Source organism: Sminthopsis crassicaudata, chromosome 3 (assembly GCF_048593235.1).
Source record: "Sminthopsis crassicaudata isolate SCR6 chromosome 3, ASM4859323v1, whole genome shotgun sequence".
NCBI classification, from domain to species: domain Eukaryota; kingdom Metazoa; phylum Chordata; class Mammalia; order Dasyuromorphia; family Dasyuridae; genus Sminthopsis; species Sminthopsis crassicaudata.
The window spans coordinates 319,002,680-319,016,151 of NC_133619.1; the positions used below are offsets into that span (position 1 = coordinate 319,002,680).

General features: G+C 39.6%; 1 protein-coding gene across 6 annotated transcripts in view; it reads left to right on the forward strand.

The window, feature by feature from the left end:
* BOC (BOC cell adhesion associated, oncogene regulated) overlaps positions 1-13,472 on the forward strand; it is a 95,652-nt gene that overhangs the window by 12,780 nt on the left and 69,400 nt on the right. The window lies entirely within an intron of this gene.

Genomic DNA, 13,472 nt, shown 5'->3' on the forward strand with positions numbered 1-13,472 from the left:
ACAATCACACACTAGACCATGGTAGTTCTTTTTCTGATCTTCTGGGGGGGGGGAGCCTTCAACAAGACCCCCAAAACTGTGTTGTGTGTCCCAGTTACTGGGACACTGTAATGAATATAACAGAATATATACACTATATAACATTATAATTTCTACTTTTTTTAAACCTAACTTCTGATTTCATTAGTGTAGGAATTCCTAGTGAAGAAATTCTCTCAACCAATGTAGATTGGCACCGGCTCTCTAATTATATTCTTAGATATTTGCTTGGGAGTATCAAGAGGTTAGGGGCTTATCTATAGTCTCACAGGTAGGATGTGTTCAAAGTAGAACTGGAAGGGCAGCTAGATGGCGCAGTGGATAGAGCACCAGCTCTGAATTCAGGAGGACCCGAGTTCAAATCTGGTCTCAGACACTTAACACTTCCTAGCTCTGTGACCCTGGGCAAGTCACTTAACCCCCCCAATTGCCTCAGGGAATTTTTCTGACTCAACTCCATACTCCAAACCCAGCCCTCATGGCTTTCTATTCACTTAGTCAACCTGTTATTCTAGCAGTTGTTATTATTATTACTTCGGTGCCTACTGTATCTAGCCTTATGAAAGAAGTTGGGGGGGAGGTTGTTAAAAATACTAACATGTGGACCTGACCTACTCCAGTATCTCAGTCATCCAGTCAAACTTTCCAGAAGGGTCCACCATCATTATTGCCTTCATCACTCTCCCCCAGGCTCCCCATCTGTAGTACATCTGGCCTCTGTAGACCTCTGGTGTGGAGCGGGAGGCAGGGAAGATGAAGAAGTCCAGCTGAGTTTGAGAGCAGTGACAGATCCACTGGAGTCCGGTCAAAGTAGGGGAAGTAAGACTGGCTTCAAATCCTATTTAAATCACTCCTGGCACATAACACAAAAGACGTCCCTAGATTTAGGAGCTGGGGAGGGAAGAGCAGAAGAGAAAGAGGGGGACTTGGGCCAACATCAAAGGTAAAAAAAAGTTGCAAGGAATATAGAACTGCACTCCCCCAAACCAACATCTGTAGCAGTCAAAAGAATCTGTGCTGCAGATCCCAAGAGCACAGCCTCAGCCTCCTCCAGTTTTAAAATTTGACACACACACACATACATAGCCAACCCCATCCATCCCCCAGTCACAGATGGGGGACAAGCAGAGAGGAAAGGAAAAGCGTGTACTTGGATTTCTCCCCCCCTGCCCCCCGTGGCACGAATGGAGCCACGAAAGTGTCTGTGGTGAGTGAATGTCCCTTTATCATCTAGCTGCCTATGGGTTTTGGCTGCTGCTTTGTAGTTTCCTTCTGTCTGGGCTGCCCAGAGCTGTCCTGTCGTTTGTGTCCCACATCTGGGAGTGCCAACAGTACATTTGCTGCACTGAGCTTTTTCCCTTCTGGCTGGGGAGGGCCCCTCCTACTCCTAAATTTAAAGAGAAGGGAGGAGCCCATGGGCCTTTTTCCCTCTTTCGGCTGCATAGGATCATTTTTACTCCTCTCTTTAAGTCAGATACATGTAAAATCCAGAGTGGAAGAATATAGGAGTGAGCCACTTGGTACTCCTTTCAGCCCTTCCATGTTCTTTGCCAAGTCTCACATGTGTAATCCATGATTGTCAGGCTATAGAAATCACACCTTTTTAAAATAGTAGTTTTTTCCAATAGCATCCATATTGGGGGAAGGAAAGAAATGAGTCCTTTATTCTATTATGCAATGAACAAGGTGCCTGGCATAAAGGATTTTTTTGCCTGGGGCTTAAGGCATTTTTGTGGCTTGCAAGTGAACCCTTTCTTCTAGTAGCCTTCCCAAATCAAGGCTCACTGGGTATTTGGCACTGGGAGACCTTCTATCATTTCACTCACGTGGCAGTAAACAGACAGAAGGTTTTGTGTAGATCGTGGATCATAGACTTAGGGATGGACGGGTCCTTAGAGACAAACTTAACCATTCCACCCTGCTCTTCTTTTAACCAAGTTCAGAGAAAGGTCCATGTCTTATCAAGGCCACACAGTTCAAAAGTAACATAGACAAGAGTTGGACCCACATCCTTGACCTCCAAGCTCAGTACCTTTTTATTTCAACAGAGAGGTTAATGATAGAAATAAAAGATAATTTTTTTTTTATCTCTGGCTCTCTAGCTAAAGAAAGGCCCAGTTACCCTCAACAGAATTGAGGAGGGCTGGAAAGTCAAGAAAGCCAGTATTATATTTCTTCTAATAAAATAAACAGGCTTCAATTTAAATTTGGAAATTCCACAGATATTTTTTCAGTTGTAACTTTCTATTCCGTGTATTGTTCCTATTGCTAACAGGGTCTTCTCAGTTCTGTTGTTCAGTTGGTTCTTTTGAGAGACAGGTAATGGGATTTTTTGTGGACTATCTTCTTATTCTCTCCAGTTTGGAGACTTAGTTTAGCTGTCTCATCTCTTACATAAATCAGTCTAGAAATTTAATTGCAAGTCTCCTTAAGAACCTAGAGGCTTAGGTGGGCAAAGGGATCTCAAGATGCAGCCATCTCTATGGTAATGCATCATCAGACTCAAAATTAAAGTTACCTTTCTTGTGGCATCTACAAATAGTCAAGTGTAAAAACCTTCATTCTGTGTGGAGCCATGTGTGCAATTTTTATTCTGAGCAGAGGAAAACAAACAGTAATCAAAATAAAACTCAGGAAGAAAAATATTAGAAATAAAACTCATCCAAATCTTAAATAACTTAAGAGGCTCAGTGTGCATCACCTCATTGCATAAGACATGATTCCTTTTCTCATGAAAGTTATAATCCACTCCTTCATTCATTCATTCATTCATTCAACAAACATTTCTGAAAGGTCCTCTTTTTTCAATACTATACTTCTGAGCAGAAAAAAAAGTATATATAATGGGATTCCTATCCTTATAGACATTTACATCTCTCTAAAAGCAATGATAATGTCATTAAACAATGAGAAATTAAGGGATAAAATGTGAAATTTACTAGAGAAGACACCATTATCAAGTATTGAGATTATATCCACAAGTTGTCGCCTTCACCTGGTATCATTGCTTTATACCTCGTGAAGTCCAAAGGAGTCAGAAAAAAAAAAAGATTTTAAGTTTAGAGGGATCTTAGAAGTATTCATTTTAGAGAGGAAAAAACTGAGGTCCCATCCAGGGTCACACAAAAAATAAATGGCCAATACAGGGATTATGTCCTTTCCCACTCTACTGAGTTATTTAGTCTTCAAGGTAACTCCTAAAGCCCTTATATTGTTGATTCTTGTTTGGAGGGGGAAAACTAAATGTGTATAAAGTGGGAACCACAGTAGATAGAATTGGGAATAATTGGGGACTCTTGTAGTTCAATGCAAAGATAGACAGTTCTATTGCTGCCATTTTCAAGTGAATGTGATATTACTGTCTTGTTTCAGCCTATAAATGAAACTAATGTACACTCGCACTACCATTGGCACACAGTGCTTAAAACAGTGAAATGAAACATTGTTCTTACAATGCTTGGTAACTATAAAATGGCATATTTTACATAGCTGTGGAGTGACAAATATTTATCAACTACCCTCCCCCCTGAAAAAAACAGTATTGCATGATACACTTTTCAGTTAAATCTGTATTATTAACATTTTCTTCCATAATTTCTTAGTCTAGTCAATCAATTAATCCATTAATTAATCAAACCATGATTTGTAGTTTTTGCTGATTTGAGAGATATAAACATACACACTGAAAATGTAATAATAGGTTCTCTCAGGCTGGCTATGTAGCACACGCCTGCATATGAGCATTAGATGGAATAGCAGAAGGCCTTTCAGTCTGTCCTGTGGAGGCTGCCCACACTCGCTAATCAAACTAAGGATCTTCAGGAGAATGTAAGCTCCTTGAGGGAAGGAGCTATTTCATTTTTGTTTCCATGTTTCCAGACAATAAATACTTGTTGAATTGGATCATATCACTTGTACCTCCCTGGCACTTGTTCTTAGTAGTGGTCTTTAGAAAATAAGGGGATACCCCATTCTAAAAAGAAGGGCAATTCCCCCTTGGGGAACATTTTGAGCTCTGGATAGCTATGTTTTATATCTATTAAAGGCAGGAAACTAAAGAACAGTGTGTCCAATTGGAGTGGAATTTTAGGCAGGCAGAACTAATTTCCCCCACATGGGGAGTTAACTGGAGTGCTAGAGCCAACTCCCTTTCTTTGACTTTGTAAGTCTCTAGAGAGAAGCAACAAGATTTTTTTTTTTTGCATCTGTCCAAGATCAGACATGTTTTCCTAATACTGCACTGGGAGGGGCCCTGATCTAGTTGTTCCCTTTGGGGAAGGTTACCATTTAGAATCTGCTTTTCCGGTTTCCTTACATGTTCCGATCTGAAGGTGACCATCTTCTAGCCCGGGATGACCTTATGCCAAGGAAACACATTATTAAATGCCACATTTGAGTATATCCTACAAAGACTTCAAGCAATCATGGTCTGTCAATGTATGCCCAGAATCAAGAATGGGAATCACATCACAACATGAAACAGCAGAGGTACCATATGATAATATGGACATGATGAGATGGTGAATCAAACTTGGGATATTTTATGAACTGTATTTATTCTGAATGGCCTAGGTATCCAATAGTGTAGCTTAGCAAGCACTGTGAGGAAGTAGATTGTTGTTGTTTGTTCTTCCTTCTCGAAGAGGATCAAAACATCAGGGATTTCACATCAAGTGAATTGAATTTAAGGAAGGGCTGCCTCAGTTTTCCCTCCAGAGCCATTTGGGTCTAGTGACAGTACATAGATCAAGAAGTGGGATTAGAAGTAAATAAATAATACCACCTTGGTGGACAAAAGCTTACTTTTCTGGACTTCAATTTCTTCATGTATAAAATAACCTCAACTAGAATCCTATCCTAATATCCCATCGTCATGGGAATATGACCTTGGATTCTCAAAGCCTATTCCAGTGGCCTGCAAGCTCTGGCAGCTTCTTCTAAGCCCCCAACATCAGCCTGTGTGGTTACTGCCTAAGAATAAGCCCAGTAGAATCTGAAGAAGCTTACCACCAGAGAGTTAGCCACCAAAAATGATTTTTTTTTCCTTTGGGGGATATGGTAACTCAAGCATGAAGGATACTGTGATATATATTGGTGGCTGGAGTTGTTCAGGTCTGTCTGTGTCTTCCTAATTCCATGGACCATAGGATGCTGATAGTATCCATGAGGTTTTCTTGGCAAAGACACTAGAGTTGTTTGCCATTTCCTTGTCTAGTGGATAAAGGTAGGCAGGGGTGACGTGACTTGCTCCAGAGTCACAAAGAAAGTTATTTGAAACTCAGATCTTCCCAACTTCAGGCTCAGTATTCTAAATATCTAAATATCTAAAATAAAAAAATATATATTTCTAAGTCACTGAGTCACATTGCTCCCCTTGTCATCCCAGTGGGCAAGAGTACTCACACTAAAGAAGGTATGGATTTTATGAAATAAAATAAGGAGGTTGGACTAGGTTATCTCCAAGGTCTTTTTTGATCCACATGTCCTGCCCTTAAGCTGTTTCCAGTCTAGATTTCCTGTTTCTCAAATAAGGCTAACAGGTCATTCTACATAGCCTGAGAGAATTGAGTTAGTCCTGAGGCAAGCAGGGGCGTTGGAGGGGGAGGTTATGGTGATATGTCATTTCCTCCTGAAAGGAAGAGGTGGTTGAGTTGATTCTTCAAAGAAGTTAGTGACTCATAGTACTGGAAGGTACCTTAGAATTCAATTTTAGTCAAACATCCTCATTTAACAAATGAGAAAATGGAGGCTGATAAAAGATGACAAGACTTGATTGAGCCATACAGCAAATGAGAGGAAAAAGAAAGAGTGGAAATAAAACCTAGATCTAAAAATAATAATGAGAATAAAGAGGGGCAGCTTGATGGTGCAGTGGATAGAGCACTGACCCTAGAGTCAGGAGAACCTGAGTTTAGATCCAGATTCAGACACTTAACACTTAACCAGCTGTGTGACCCTAAGCAAGTCACTTAACCTCAATTGCCTTGCCAAATAATAATAATAATAATAAAGAACTTAAATCTTCTAATACTCAGCTCAACATTCTTGTACCATCTTGCCTTTGCTTTCAGTCATTCAGGGATGACAGAGGTGCTAAGCCAGAGACTAGGGACATGGGTAGACTGGTGAAATATGCTCAAGTTCAAGAGGTCAGGATTTCTGGGCCGAAAAGCTCCAGGAAAGAGTTGGATGGCGTTCGAAGCAACGCCATCCTTATGAACAGACAGATTCTCTCATGTATGCCCTTTGGGCAATGAGAAGATATAATCCTCAGGTCTCCTTCTCTGTCTGGGCAGCAGACTCCAATTCGAGGTGTGGAGCTGTCTTTTTGCCCTGGGCACAGGATTGTCTGGGAAGTTCAAAGAAACAGGTACCTGTTCTACCTTTTCCCTCCAGAAAATGGGCACCCTCTGAAACCTGTCTGACAGCTTCCATTGGCTTAATTTTGAGGGAGCTTTGGTGTATTGGAGATTGGGCAGGTTAGAGAAGTTCTGAATAAACTCACAACATTAACACATATATCTAGTTAAATCTAAAGTAATAGTAATCTTCATTTGTTTTGTTTTATTTTGTTTTGTTTTGTTTTGTTTTTAAGAGAAAGGAGAAGATAGGTGTGCCTAAGTTCACAGGAGGCAATATGTATTGCTTTTTTCCTGAAAATATGGAGCTGATGAACAAAACTAAGATTTTTACCATCTTGGTTATATTGGTCCTCAATCTATCTGAGTAAGCGTGTGTAAATAAAAGTGCCTCTTATTGTCAGCCCCTGGTAGAAATCTGCATCTAATGTGCACCAGTTGTTGTGGGGATTTTTGTGTTGTTCAGCTGCTTTTAGGTGTTTGAAAAGTCAAATAAGTTATAGGTATATTTGTTGTGATGTCACTTCAGTTCTGTTCGACTCTTCATGACCCCATTCAGGGTTTTCTTAGCAAAAATACTGAAGTGGTTTGCCATTTCCTGATTTAGCTCATTTTACAAACGAGGCAACTGAAGCAAACAGGGTTAAGTGATTTATCCAGGATTACACAGCTACTAAGGGGTTTGGACTCAGGAACATGAAACTTCCTGAGCTCATCGTGCCATCTAGCTGCCCTAGGGGTAGGGGTAGAGAGATGATAATATTTCCAGGCTGCAGGGAATCCTACCTAGGAACAACAGCCCTGACACAGGGACCAGAAAAAGATAGACTTCCTGGTCATGAACCAAGTGTCTTTAGGATCAGAACAGCTTTCCCTTCAGGGTGGCGGAGAGGAGTCCGAGCAATAACTGCCCTAGCTCCAAACCAGTTATCTGGGCGGCCACAAGTTAGTGGTTTGCCCTCCCCAGTCAGCCTGAAAGCTGGCTGCTCTACCAATGTACAAAATGCAATTCCACGTATTGTTTTTGTTTGTTGTGGTAAACAGGAAAAGAAGATGAGAGAAAACAGACTCATCTTCAGAATTTCTCTTTCCCAATGGTAAAAAGCCCAGATTTTTCTTTTTCTGCTCCCATCATGAATAACAACAACAAAAAGAACCTCTTTTTGTCATCGTGGGATTGGCAAAGGAATGAGTAGAACAAGAAAAGAGGAAAAGGGAGGTGGCACCGGGGGATACAGGAGGCATTTCCTTGCCATCCCCTTGGAATTAAGCCTTCCAGAGGGAGAGCAGAGCACCAAGGTCACAGGAGAGAAAGAGAGGTAAGATACAGGGAGTATAGCGAGTCTTGTAGGACCACTGGCTGTAGGAGCACAGTCCCAAGAAGTTTACAGAATCCAAATACATGATTAATCTGAAATAAAGGGGAAGGGATGAGGGGTTGGTGCAGGGGGAGAAACGCTTTCCCCATTTACAACTCCTTCTCCATTCCATGAACAACTGACATTTATAAAAACAACCCAGCCCCGTCCTGTATTTCTTCTCCCTGCCCTCCTCCAATATATACATATTTCTTATTTTTTTTCTTCTTGGCAAGAGTTAACAAACAAGATGAATCTGGACCAAGATGAAACCCGTTTGGGAATGTGCTGGGCAGCACGCTGCTGCCTCCTATTCCAAGGAGTGGGAGGGTTGAGAGGAGGAGGGAAGAGATTCTAAGATTTAGGAGCTTGGGTGGGGTGGAGAATGAGGATTGTCACTTTCAGGATGGAGGTCTGGCCAACAATATCTTCCTTGGGGAAGGCAAAGAAGACTCAGGCTGTTAACTGTTTGTGTTCTAAAGTTACAGATTTTTTAAAGGCCTTTGTACCAAATTGTGTCAAGAAAGTGGCCTTTTAGATTGCTCATTATTGCATTAGAAGAGGGACCCCTGAAGACCTCACACCTGTTTTATCTCTTGATTGGTTTTGGATTGTGTTAGTAGCTCTGGGTTTTAATTATGCTCCAAATCAGCTTTGGGGGCACTCTGGGAAAGGTCTCCCTTCCTTCCCTTCTCCTAGAAAGTTGAGACATTATTAGCATCCTTGAATATCGTGAGATCCATTTTGCAGCCCTAATCTTTGGGAGGTAAGTAACATGGTTATTTGGGTTACCCCAAAAAGGGGGGCTCTTTGAAGACTGGACTAATTCCTATTGTTGCTGCCATTTGGGGGATTTTTCTCTTCCAGGTTTGCTCTCAGATAGAATTTGCTAGCGAAAAGGAAAAGAGCCCCAAATTAAAAATATGGAACAGGCCAGAGGGGAAAATAGAAAAAAAAAGCCACTTTTTTTTTTTTCTAAAGGCATCTTTCCTGGAAAATATTAAATTATGATTTTTAAAAGAATGATCTATTTTTTAAAATTGAAGATTACTATCCAAAAATGATTTATAAAAATTAGGCAAGGGAAAGGTTTTTGTTTATTTGTTTATTTATTTTAATGTAAGATTGCCTAAAGCAGTTGCTACATCTGAATCAAACAGTATATTTTTCTCAATCATGCTATTGCTAGTAAGGTAGCCAAAGTCCTCTTTTGATATTCTAAGGTATTTTTTATACTTAGAAACAGAAAGAAAAAAAAAAAAGAAAAGAAAGGAAAGACTGATCTTTGTTGTTAGCCAATTGAAACTGTTGCTGCTTCTTGATCTGGACTTCAAAGGTAGAGATATTAGGGATGATTGCTCAATTGCACATTTGTCTTGATTACAAAATAAACAGCACACTTTGGGCCTGTTGAAAAGCTACCACCTAGTATTGCAGAATAATAACAAAAGACATTTACATACCTTCATGTTTGCAAGATGTATAATAATAATAACAGCAGCAATAAATAGCTAGCATTTATAAAGCACTTAAAGGTTGGCCGAGTGCCTACAAATATCTTTTCATTTAATTCTCATGACCTATCCCCATCTATAGATAAGGAAATTGAGGCTGGGAGATATCAAAGTGATTTAACCAAGATCAAACAGGTAGTTGAATATATGAGGCAGGATTCAAATCCTGGTCTTATCAACTCCAGGTCTAGCACAAGGCTTGCAGTTGCATGAGCAGGCAGAACTCCTAAGAGCAGAGGACAATGTTTAAGAAAATATAAAAAATACAACCTAGAAAATGTAGATTTGCCAGTATGCAGCTATAGGGCTCATTTTTATTTGAGTCAGATAACACTGCCTTCTACTACATTGTCTCTATAGAATATCTATTCAACAGAATGTTGAAATTAAAGGAAGGATGGTTCTTAAGCAGAAAGTATTCAAGTAAAGACTGATGACCACTTACGGGGTATATGTTAGTATGTTTAAGTGGGGTGATGTTGGACTGAGTGACCCCTGAGAGACTGAGGTCCCTTCCAACTATCTTCAAGGCAAGCCAGTAGAGAAATGAGACATTCCAGGCCAGTGGGCATTCCGAATATCTGTGGTTGTATTATAATATTATTGGGTAATATTTATTTGTAAAGTGAATATGTTACCTACTATCTTCCCCCCACTCCTAAAACCATTCCTATTTGCCAGGTGGAAAAACCACTACCAAAGTTCTTATGGCATACCTGAGAGGAAAATAGCCAGACAAGTACCCACCACCACCATCATCATCATCCCACAGGCAGAACTTTACAAGCCCTTGTTTTTTTCTAATTGCTCCTCTGTCTTTGGATCTTTACTTTCATTTGGTCTTTATTGAGGTTTTGCTTCAGAATCACACTTCATTTTTCCATCTTCTTGGTGTACTTTGGAATTACAGTGGAGGGCACTCAAACATTGGCTGAATTAAGTCAATAGAGGCAGATGCTTGCATACTACTGGAAGAGTAGCAAAACATGTGGTTGAAATCGTCCTTCCACTAGGCTTCATCCTTCAACACTCTTCTCCTCTCTCCTTATACTTTATTCTCTTTATAAACAAATTATGCCAAACCCAGTTGGCTTGGCTCCATGTGTTTGTTTTCCATGCATGTGCCAGCTTTTTGGCCTTGGCCATAAGACTGAAAAGAGAGGAGGCAGAAGGGAGCCAGAAGTCAGCAACAAGCTTCAGATCTCAAGATTTTTATTTGTTTAAAAGTTTAAGAGATTTTTTTTGGAATGAGGAAAAAGAGAGTCCAGCTAGAATTAAATGTCTATCTAGGATAGGGAACTGAGGAGAGGCAGTGAAGGGGGAGTGGGATGTAGAGGAACAGAGTGGGTGAGAAAATGGAGCTGTTGGTCCTGTTATTGCTAGTTGTGTGAGGGGGAGGTGGGGAGAAGAGCTCTAGCTCTCCTGTACATATAAAAAAGGCAGTGAATATACCTGGAGAGGAAGGGACTTGAGAAACAGCAAGAGAGACACAGAGTGAGGAGAAAGGAAGGGTTGCTTGAATATTTATGCTTAACTATGTACTTTTTTGGAGGTGTTTCTGAGATCAAACCTGTTAACAAGGCTAGAGGATTTGGCTAGCAGGTGCTCTTCAATTTGGTCTAAATAGGAATTATGTGAGTTTGGAAGTAAAGGTACTTGGAGAAGTTTCTTCCCAATGGGGCAGCACTATTTGGTTGAGTACATTGCTATCTGGAGGAAGATTTAGGAGGGGAGTATATATTTAGATTTTATTTTTTTTCTTCTTCCCAAATCTAAAGAGAGCAGACAGTGCAAGGACAAGTCATGCGTGACCTTGGCTTCCTCCTGTAGAATGATCCTAAGGTGTATGAGAGTCTAGATTGAAAAAGGAGGATGGTCCTGAAAATATTACTCTTTTTTTTTACTTGAAAAGCTTCCTTACATCTAGACTGTGGCTTAGAAGGGTGTGTCCAGAAGAAAAAAAGAGATCAACTACTTATACTCTAATATTCCTCCCAGCTTTTGAAACAGAACTATAACTCATAACACATTTCAGCTCCCTAGACCATCTTCCATTTGAGTTTATAGTTTTTTATGCTTTTGATCTCAAAACTTTCTGCAATCCACTGGAGATAGATTTTTTTTTAATTAGTTATAACATGTTTCTTGGAAAGTTTTGGATGCTTCATTATGGTATGGCAGTGATACTAGTTTCTTAATGGCTGTTATAGTAGAAGAAAAGCTAGAAGACCCTTGAATATGGGCCTTGTGATCTACTCTATCTGTCATATGAGAATTTGCTTAGTTAAGTTTGGAAGGGCTCTTCGCTAAAGGGCTACTAGCTGATGAAAGTTTTTGTCATGATTCTGTCTACTAAGATGTGGAGGCTGACATCTATGAAGGTAAAGCTAGTCCTCACTCTGATGAAATCTCTAATATAGTGATTCATTCTATTAATAGAAGAGGGGAAAGGAGACGATTATAATTTCATTGTACCTGATGGTGCTCAGACAACATCTGGAAAGTTGGACCCAATTCTAGATATCATGATTTAAGAACAAAATGGAGCATGTTAAGATGTGAAAAAAGTAGATTAATGAAAGGTTATTAAATCATGCCAAATGAATCATATAATCACAGAATTCCCTGACAAGTGATCATCCTGCCTCTGCCTGAATACATCCAATAAGGGGGAAATTTAATATCGCAGCCTGTTCTATTTCTGGATTCTGATTTGTACTGGTTGTTAGGAAAATTTCCTTAGATCAAACTTTAAATTTGCCACTAAAATGCCTACATGGAAATTGGTTGTGGGAGCTGGGCAAATGTATCCAGAAGAAAAGATTAAGGGAATTACATACTCACTGTTGAGCATCTTTGAATAGTTTTTAGTCATCTTTGACTCTTTGTGTCCCACTTTGGGTTTTTCTTGGCAAAGATGTTAGAGTAGTTTGCCAGTTCATTTGACAGATGAGAAAATGGAAGCAAACAGGATTAAGTGACTTGCCCAGAGTCATACAGCTATTAAGTGTCTGAGGCTGGATTTGAATTTGGGTTTTCCTGACTCCAGGCCCAATGCTCTATTCACTGTGATACTTAACTGCCCATATACTATCTTATAATATTTAAAAGGCTAGTATGAAAAATAGATTAGACTGATTCTTTCTAACTGCACAGAGCAGAAATAATACCAGTGAGTATGTTCCACAGAATAAATTTTGGCTACATAAAAGGAAGAACTTCCATGGCCACATATACTCTTGACATAACTTTCCTGGGACAGGAAAAAGCCACATTCAGTCTAAAACCATAAAAGTAGGAAAGTGTGTCATGTCTGGAAATGACTCCATGAGATGGCAATGGGAAGATGCTTCTGGCGGATTCAAGGACCAATTATAGAACAGGTAGGTATCAAAGTAGATAGAGTTTTGGGGATGGAGTCAGGAAATCCTTTATTAGGGATTTTGTTATGAGACACTTAGCTGTGTGACCTAGCCAAGCCCCTTAATTTCTCTGAGACTTAGAAAGTAAAAACAAAGTAAAAAAATAATAGTACCTATCTTATAGAGTTATTGTAAGGATTAAATGCACTTATATAAAGTGGGTAAGTGGTAGCTTTTATTATCATATGTATCTGAGTACTTGACTGAGGATGGATTTTGCTCCTAGAATGATGTTGATTTTTTTTTTTCTAGTGGATATGACCAGAGGTACTGGATATGGATAAAATCTGAGAGTTTGATGAGGGTTCATAAGAAAAGCTTTTTCATTCCCTCCGTGATCTGCCACTAACTAAGTTGTGACTTGTTAGAAAATCATTCTACCTCTTCGAGACTCAGTTTTCTCATTCACTGAACCAACTCAAGGGCTTATTAATTAATCTTTGTTTGTGTCACTCCCCTTTGGAAGTCTGTTGAAATTTGTTACAGAATCATGTTGTTGTTGTTTTGTTTTGTTTTTTTAAACTGGAAGAATTGCTAAATTTCAGCTAAAGGTTGATGAAAATAAAGTTATAACTTTTTTTTTTTCAAAATCATGTAAGTTCATGGACCCTCTGAAATCTATCCATGGACTCCTTAAGAATGGGAGGCTTATGTGACTTTTAAGCCTTTTTTTTTTTTTTTTTTCTGAATTCTAACATCCTCTGACTGTTTTGAATCTGCCAGAAGATCCAGAACCTGTTTCTGAGCCTTGGGGGAAGGGTGGGGATGGATGCGGTGTGG